This window comes from Lolium rigidum, chromosome 4 (genome assembly GCF_022539505.1).
Source record: "Lolium rigidum isolate FL_2022 chromosome 4, APGP_CSIRO_Lrig_0.1, whole genome shotgun sequence".
Taxonomy (NCBI): Eukaryota; Viridiplantae; Streptophyta; class Magnoliopsida; order Poales; family Poaceae; genus Lolium; species Lolium rigidum.
This window is the reverse complement of record NC_061511.1, coordinates 102,930,037-102,939,636: the sequence shown is the minus strand read 5'-3', so window position 1 is coordinate 102,939,636 and position 9,600 is coordinate 102,930,037.

The following is a 9,600-nucleotide window of genomic DNA, read 5'->3' as shown; positions in this document are numbered from 1 at the left end:
ATTTTCACGTTACTTACGGTGATTGTGAGCATGCATATCATGAAGAAGGTCAATCAGAAACAGGTGCGGAAGGCTTGGAAGCAAAACGTGCAACCCCTCACAGTAGCAGTGATTGCAGTTGTGTAATCGCACATTGCAACTCAGCACCAAACGGGCAGGGCTCCTGCAGCCCAGCAAGCAGGCCACGATGGCCAGAAGCAGGCGGACTAAAAGAAAGTGTCTTGCCAATAAACGCTCCACGTGAGGAGATTGGGCAAAAGGAAGATCCAGGAAGGCTCTGCAGCCTAGAAACCACGCTACAAGGAAGCAACCCTTGTGCTGTTACCAGATGGCTAAAAAAGAAAATCAAGCCATCAGGAAGTGCTTCACGTGAAGAAACAAATACAAGAGATGATGTTGGTGGTTTATTAACACCACCAAGCATCACACCACGTGAAGAGGGCATGGAATTGCCAGGAATTGAAAAAGGGGGGAGTAGCCCAGGTTCTGCGCGAGGAAGATATCGTCGAGAAGGCCATGCAGTGGAAAAAATGGCAACTCCAGCAGCTAGCATGGCTTCATCAGACGTCGCACAAGCGACAGAAGAATTAACTCGTACGTCTCCTCCGACAGTACAGGAAAGAAGACGACGATCAACTGCGAAACTTTTTCGTAGTGTCTTGGATTTATATCCAATGAAGTTCCTTCATACAAATGAACATGTAGTAGGGAAAGCTCAAGCTCGGTGTTCACGAACCAAGGAAGAGGTGAAGACCGAAGACGCGGACAAGGAGAACGGTCAGCGACAAGCCATGGAGAAGCCGACAAAGGTAAAATCGGTGACATGGAAGACACAAAAAGGGACGAAAGCAATGTCGATGATGATGGCCAAAACGGTGAAAGCAATACCTAGGGTAACACCTACGCAAAGTAAGTGGCGTATTTGGGACCCTGGTCGAAGAAAAGCGCACGTCGTGCTTAGGGGGTGATTGTTAGCATTAAGCACGTCGTTGGATGTACCGTTTCGTTGGAGCTCCAATTCCATGATTTGTCTTCCTCGAAAACTACGTCGCGTGTGACAACCACCTTATTGGTGTAGGGATTGCACACACGGTATGTCTTCGAGCCGTCATAGCCGGTCATGATCATTGGAGTACTCCGGTTCACCAATTTGCTATTATGGCCGGACACCGTTTTGACATGCGCCACACACCCAAAAGTGCGAAGATGATCAACCGAGGGCTTCCATCCGTACCATGCTTCGTACGGCGTTATACCAGTTACACTCCTAGTTGGTGCCCTGTTCAGCAAGTAGACAGCCGTATTGACTGCCTCACCCCAAAATTTTCCTGGCAAGCCTTTACTCTTCATCATGTTCCGTGCCATGGCTACCACGGTTTGATGCAGCTCACCCTCCTGATCTATGTGTAAAGCTTTTATCTTCACCTGCGCCTTGAATTCTCCGGCTTCTTTGATCTTCATGAATTCTTGTAGAGCTTGATCCTTACTTTTCAGCAACACAATCCACATGTATTGACTGTAATCATCCACCACAAGCATGAAGTACTTATTGCCGGACGGAGTTGCAGGTGATATTTCAACGCATAGATCACCATGAACAAGTTTCGAAGTTTCTTCACATGGGAACGGGGCACTCCGCTGCTGATCCATGTGGTCCACCATCTCCGGAGCCTGCGCTAGAGGAGCTAACTCCTCCCTGTCCTTCTGCTCGCATACTTCGAGCATCAACATCATTGGTCCATCATCTCCTTCCTGGGCCAGGAGAGCCCTATCCATCGATGCTTTCTGGCAATCAGCCTTGAAGTGACCGAGCTTCCCGCAGTTATGACACCTTACTTTATTTATGTCAAACTTCCTCCGCGGCGGAGCTTCGTCATCTTCCTCCTGCTCGGCGATGTACTTTTTCGCCGGGCGCTGCTTCTCCTTCCCGTTGCTGCGGCTTGTGGACCCTCCTTGCTTTTCTTTCGAAAGAGTCATCCACTGCTGCTTCGTGAGCATCAAGTGCTCACTCTGGTCCGGGTCATTGAAGCTAAGCCGGATTCTCTCGTCATGGGCCTTGAACCTTCCGACGAGATCCTCAACCGTCAGTGTATTCAGGTCGAGACATTGTTCGATCGATGTAACGATCTGCATATGGCGCGCCGGTGCGGCACGCAAGAACCTTCTGACGTTCTTGACCTCATCCAACCTCTCGCCATAACCCCTGATTGCGTTGATGAGGGTGACGAAACGGGTGGCAAACTGATCAACCGTCTCGCTTTCCTCCATCTTCAGATCTTCATAGCTTTTCGTCAAACTTTGAAGATGCGCTTCTCTCACGCGGGCATGACCTTGATGTAAGGTCTTGATCGTCTCCCATGCATCCTTCGCCGATTTCTTTCCGACGAGGTGCTGCATCACATCCTTCGGCACGACGGAGTAGATCGCCGTTAGTGCTTTGCGATCCTTCGTGTACTTCGCGCCTCCCTTGACGTAGTCATCGCCGCCGGGATCGACGGCTTCCCATATCTCCGCAGCTTCCATGGCCACCTCCATGTTGAGGGCCCAAAGCCCGTAGTCCTTGCGATCGAGGCGCGGATACAAAGCCGGCCCCACCGTCTCCACCACCGGTGCCGATGTCTCGCCAACCTTGACCATCTCCATGACCTCCTTGTACTTTCAGTAGATCACGGATGATGAACTCGAACTCTGATACCAATTGTTAGAACTGGCCCGACACGCCGTGTACTTTCCGGCGTAAGCGACGACGAACGACGATCCGGCGAGACGCACGTACCACAGCTAAAGCTAGCTGATCGTTTCTATTGATCACGCTAGTACTACTTCAGCTAGCATGTATTACTTCAGGCAACACAAGAAAACGATTTGGATTGCCACAGGTGCATATCGCACCTGTTGTTTCTTTCTTTATTTCTTGCTTTGATTCTGGTTGATTACAGGGTAGGTTACACGCATATATATATGCATCATAGCTAGATTTTCCCTACCGACTCCAACTACTACTCGTGAGCTGATCGGACTCGTATACGATTCGTATACGAGCTATACGCGCGAAGCCGTGCCGGCATCCAACGACGTGCTTAATGCTAACAATGATTACCACCAATCTGTTCTGTTAAACACAGAACCTCATTGAAGTCTCCTGCACAGAGCCATGGTTTATCGAATTCTCTCCTCATGTATTTCAATAGTTCCCAACTCATTCCTCTTCTTGCTCTCACTGGATCACCGTAGAAACCCGTGAAACGCTATTCTCCAGTTCCCGTTTGGTCATTTGTAACCGTAACATCAATATGAGATCTGCTGAAAGATTTTAGGCTGACAGTGGATTCATTATTCCAGTATAGAACCAATCCTCCGCTTAGTCCCTCACTCTTCACTCCAAACGCATTATCAAAACCAATTTTCCTTCACAGGTTCTGTGACTTCTCCCTTGACATCTTAGTTTCTGACAAGAAAACCAAGCTCGGGCGATACAGATGCACAAGACTACATATCTCATTAACTGCATCGGACTGCCCTAAGCCGCGGCAGTTCAAGCCCAATATGTTCATTGTGAATACAGACCAAAGCCAAAGCGAACAGGTCGTGTAGCTTTTGTCTGTGATCGCTTATCCTTTTTACCCAGTACTTCCAGTTGGTTATGCTGGAAACTAGGATCCAATCACAAGGAGATTTTACGTGAATCAAAACTAACAGGAGCTGAAAAGCTTCTCCCCAACACAGGTCGATCAACGAGCACACCAAGAAAACCAAAACTACCTCAGAACTTCGCCTAGATTGTCAGGTCCTTGGTTTAGGAACCATGACGATCATCGAAGGAAGGGGAAGAAGATGAGCACGCGAGGCTCAGGAAGGCAACTACTTGCAAGGAAGGAAAGAAACTGGGAAAAAAATAATTTTTATTATTGCTTGATCCTCCCGTCCACCCCACCTGCCTCTTATATATTGAGACAGGCTCAAGCGTTAAGTGTTGTTACATAGTTGACAGCTCAATCATTAGCGATAAACAGAAATTAACTAGTTTGCGAAATGAGGAATCGTAGTCTGTTGCCTCTGGACCAAGCAAGGGCCTGACAGAACCCCCCTTGCAAGTCAAGACTTCAAGGCTTGAAATCTGGGAAAACTTTCTGAATGTACTCCGCATCTTCCCAGGTGGCCTCTTCAACTGTCATTGAGTCCCAATGAATAAGCCACTGTGGAATAGGAATATCATAATCACCAACCGATCTGGGTACCAGTCTACGCTCAATCACAGCCAAGGGGGCGAGTTTGACCTTGCCATCTTCCGTGACTAATGGGAGCTTTGGGTTAGGAATGGCATGGATACCAAAGTGCTTCTTCAACTGATTAACATGGAAGACATCATGTATCTTTGCTTTAGTCGGAAGATGTAGCTGATAGGATACATTATCTTGACGACTCGAAATGGACCATACCACTTGGATGAGAGTTTGGGAGCACTTTTCCTGCCCAAAGCGGTCCCTCTGTAGGGTTGCATCTTCAAATAGACGAAATCACCAATATTGAATGATCTTTCTATTCGTTTGGCATCTGCATACTTTTTCATACGTTGCTGGGCTTCGGTCAGATTCACGTGGAGGAGTGTCAGCATGTTTTCCTTCTCATTAGTGGCGCTGGTGCTGTCATCTGTTGGAGAGAAAGGAATTGGACTCTGTTGCAGCAATGGTGGAGGATACTCATACAGAGCCTGAAATGGTGTCATTTGGATGGAGGAATGGTAAGAGCAATTATACCACCATTCGGAAGACGGTAGCCAATCACACCATTTTTTTGGGTTGTTGGAAAGCCATGCACCGAAGATACTGTTCCAGGCACTGATTTACCCGTTCAGTCTGTCCATCAGACTCGGGGTGATGGGCTGTGCTATAATTCAGTTGTATGTTAAAAGCAGAGAAAATGTCTTTCCATAACTTGCTGGTGAAGATGGCGTCTCTGTCACTAACAATACTTGCAGGAGGACCATGGATTTTAATGATATGTGTCATGAACAAATCTGCTACTGTCTGCACTGTATAAGGGTGAGCAAGTGGTATAAAGTGTGCATATTTTGTGAGCCTATCCACAACGACTAGGATAATATCTTTTCCCTTGGATTTTGGTAATCCCTCCACGAAATCTAGACTGATATCCTTCCATTTCTGCTGAGGAATCGGTAGTGGTGTGAGCAAGCCAGGGTATGGTAGTTTTTCCGTTTTAGAAATTTGTGAAACTGGACAGGTAGCGACTTTATCAGCTATGAACTTTTTGAGTTTAGGCCAGTAAAAGACTTGCTGTATTTTGTGGAGAGTAACCTTGATACCAGAATGACCCCCAAACATGGAAGAGTGGAACGTTTGGAATTCCGAGATGCCCCTCGCAGAGCGTCACGAAGTTCGAAAGGAGGAGGTATGAGTTTGGGCAGATATTGTGGGGCTGTAGTCCGTAAGTGGAAAGGATCGACAGAAAGAATTCCGAACAGGGGAGCGAGAGTCCGCGCTCAACCCAGGCCTTGGTTAGGACGCGTTCGTCCGCATCTGGTTTGGGGACGTTGGAGTCGCGCATGAAACTCCATGGCGGAGAAATCATGCCTTCACTTTGAAGATCCCTCATTTCCGAGTCCTTGGTTTCGCAAGGCCACCACTGACCCTTCTCGCCTTCTCGGATCTTGGCCTTGGAAGCTTTCTTCATCTCCGCCTCCTGCACCTTACCGGCCATCCTGGCTTGGCCTTGAAGTTCCTCTTGGATTTCTTTGAGGGTCGGGATCCGGCCTAGCGCGTTGCTGGAAGATGCAGAGAACGGTTGAGCTAACTTGGTGTCGGAAACGTATGGTGGCAAGAATGCAAGAGGTTCCGGACAGCTTGGTTCTAATGAACTGGGTTCCGGACTACTCAGAGAACTACCAGTACATTTTGGTGAACTATGTGACATGCTTTCGGCTGCACCCATGCAAAACTAGATTGAGTAACCGGATCTACGCTAGACTACACTTTCTTCTACAAGGCCGGCGCACATACCGTTAATGGCGCGGTGTTCCTGTGGTATTCCGGCGAAGTCGAGGTCGCCGGACTTGAAGCTAAATCCTCTACTTGACCACGAATCGGCGGTGGGGTAAATTTCCCGCTCAACCGTGGTGATCTTGGTGTGAGGGGAGGCTTGGAACGGAGCTTCCCGCGGGTGAGTTCGCCGGAGTTGAGATCCGATCGGCGGCGCGGTCGAAGGAGGAAGATGAAGTAGGTGAAACGGTGAAAGAATGAAGAAGTTACCGCACGCGGGGGTATTTATAGACCTCGCGCGGAGATTCGTGTTTCGGAATCGACGGTGGAAACAGAACGGTCACACCGTTGGATGCGTGACACGCGTCTTAGGTTAAAAGCGGTGAAACGACGTGGAGGTAACTTAACTGTGCACTCCCGAAATTTCCGGCTAAGAGATTTGCATCTCCGAAAATTTAGCGCGGGAAAAGATGAAGTTGTGCGCGGGAAAAGTAGAAAATCTGCTGCGTTGCCGTTACTGAAGAAACAGATGATTTCCGAGAAGATGATATTGGAAATAAGTAAAGTTTAGAAGTTCTTCAAGATTCTCTTCGGAACCGAGTCAATTGAAGCCGGAGGAATGATGAATCTCGGAGAACTTCGGGGGCTACTGTTCTGGGTATACTTTATGGGTATATCAACGGCAGGGCCTAGATCCGGCAAGCCCGGGTGGCCCACAGATGGTGATGTGGCATGTGGCCCATCGGGTGGCCCAGTTGCTGTAGATTCTAAAGGATGAAGTCCAGCCCAGGAACAGGAAGCCGGATCCCAACCGACCTACGAAGGAGGCCGGATCTGTGGAGGCCCATAAGGTATCCGGATCCCGCACGGTATAGAAGGAAGGCGGATCCTTGACGTATGCGGCAAGACATTGTACCGTAGTTAGGCAACTTGTATTCCAGCTAGGACTCTCCATGTAAACCCTAGATCCGTGCGCCTTTATAAGCCGGATCCTGGGAGCCCTAGAGGCATAACCACAACTCATTGTAACAACGCGAAAGCGCCCAGATAATTCCAGACAAGCAGCAGTAGGCCCTGTCTTCGAACAGGTGTTCCGAAGCTGGGTAAATCGCGTACCACCGTCCCGTGGACTCTCCGCCCTATGACCCCTACTTCTTCTCCCCTCCATGAGGATCCCTCCTCTGGAGTACCGTCAAATAGGCAACAACATACTGGTACAGCCTTAGACCTAATTATCATATCAATGGCTGTCCTAGTGTACCGGGCCTGGATATCCATATCATCTCTCCCCTTCTTCAAGAAGCGTTGTCCCCAACGCGTGATGGTCTTCTGGAAAAAGGTGACGTGATATGAACATGACACGTCCTCGCTTTCCTCAAGTCTTCCTTGCCTTCCGCACCACTTCCTCCCTCACGGCCTGCTTGACTTGATACAGCACTTGGCGCCTCCTTTCTTTTCCATATGAGCTTGGACTTCGACGCCAATACCTTCTTCTTGCGAGGTTTTGATGGACCCCTGTGTCGCTGAACATGACCCTGCACAAGATGTGTAATTCCTGGGCCACATAGATGTCTCACACGTCCATCCTTGCCTCGATGCATCCGCGGTGTCGCGGAAAACTGGACTGCAGTACTACTAGCACGGTAGTGCCGCTGCCCACTGTCTCCACTGACGCGCTCGCCTCCCACTCCTCCCACGCGCATATGCTCCACATGTACTGAAACACCATCAGCACAAACATCATTAGTCTGCATACTAGCATCAACACAAACTGGAACTGTAGCACATGCTGCAACATCCACATCAACAACAAGTATAGCTTCATCCGTCTTATCACCAACAAGAACTGGCTTGTCATCTACAGGCATGGCTGAAACATCACCAACATCAATGCTCGGAACATCATGCACCTCTAGCTGCACCTTAGGCTTGTGCAACTTCTCCTTACGCACCACTAACTCCACATCGGACTTGATATGATCATCACCCATACGCTTCAAAGTCCGCTGTTTGCCACCATGTATAAAAGAATATGTATTTGCTCTCCCAGCATGTGTCACATTGCGATCATACTGCCAAGGACGCCCAAGTAGCAATCCACACACCTCCAATGGCAACACATCGCACTCTATCTCATCAACATAATCATCAACTGTAAATGACACACGCACCTTGTGAGTAATCTTCAGCATACCACAACTATTCAACCACTCAAGACGTTTAGGTTCAGGAAGACGCCATGTAGACAACCCCAATGCTGCCACCATCACCTTGCTAATGCCATTAGTACAGCTACCACCATCAATCATCAACTTGCAAGCCTTGCCCTTTACAATACACTGGTCTGAAACAAACTCCACCGCTGAACCTTGTCAACTGCCTTGCAAGCATCATCTTGTACCTTCTTGAGTTGCATATTCAGCCCGCTCAATGGTACATCCTCCTCAACGATCACGATAGCGCTCTTGGTATCAGAGCCAGGTTTCCTCTCCTCTGAAGATATCACCTTGTCCTTAGTGACTGTTGGTAGTGGAACAATCTCCTAAATAGGAACTATGCACTTGTCCACTTCTTTCATTGCATGCACAACTCTGGACGGCTGCACACTCTCCTCCATATACGGTAACACGAAACCACTACGAAGAAAAGTTTTGTAATCCTCCCAAGTTTCAGCAAATTCACCTCTGTCCACCGCATCATGCCAACAACGTTCTAATGCCTCGTCCACACGTCGTAGAGCCAGATAATATGCATAAGATCCATTGAACTTCCTATTGTATATGCGACATCGAGCAAATCCCAACTCCATGTTCCTCTCCCAATCTTCATACTCCGGAACTGTCGCAAGACGGTGTAGATACCAACGAAGACTGGATGGCGGATGCTGTTCTCCCTTCTAGTTGTCCAGATAGTCATTGAAAACCTTACTAGATTTCTTCGGTAGAGTACACCTCATGCCCAGAACATCGCCTGGAAAGGACTGCACCGCGGAAGACTGCGGAGAAGCAAAGCCAGACGACTGCGCTGAACTGAAGAGAGGCCAATCCGGCCCAGCAGCCGGTTGAACCGGGCTGGTGACCGGTTGGACCGGCCCAGCAGCCGGTTTGACCAGGCTGGGGACCGGTTGGTCCGGTCCTAGGGCCGGTTTGACCGACCGGCTGACCGGGCGAACGCGCTGAAGCCCCTGGACCTCCATCCGGCTGGCACCGGTCTGAGGGCCGGTTTGGACTGGGCTGGCCGGTCTGACCGGGTTCTGGGCCGGCCAGTCCGGTTGTGGGGTCGGCTGACCGGGTCGTGCGCCGGACGGGGTCCGAACAGCCATCTTCTTCCTCGATTCCAACTCGAAAAACTGCCCGAAACTATGGAGAAACTTCGCCCAAACAGCTCCAAACTTCCTCCAACTCAAGCTCCTTCGACCGAGAGCCAATATCCGCCGATCTAGAGCCAACCTTAACCGATGCAAACCGATCTAGATGCGACCGATCAACAAAACCTCACCGTGAGCAACCCAGAGCTCTGATACCATATGATGTAGGGGGAACCCAGTAGATCCTCCTAGGTGTTGCCCGATCTTACACATCGAGAACCCGGGTAGATAGAATCT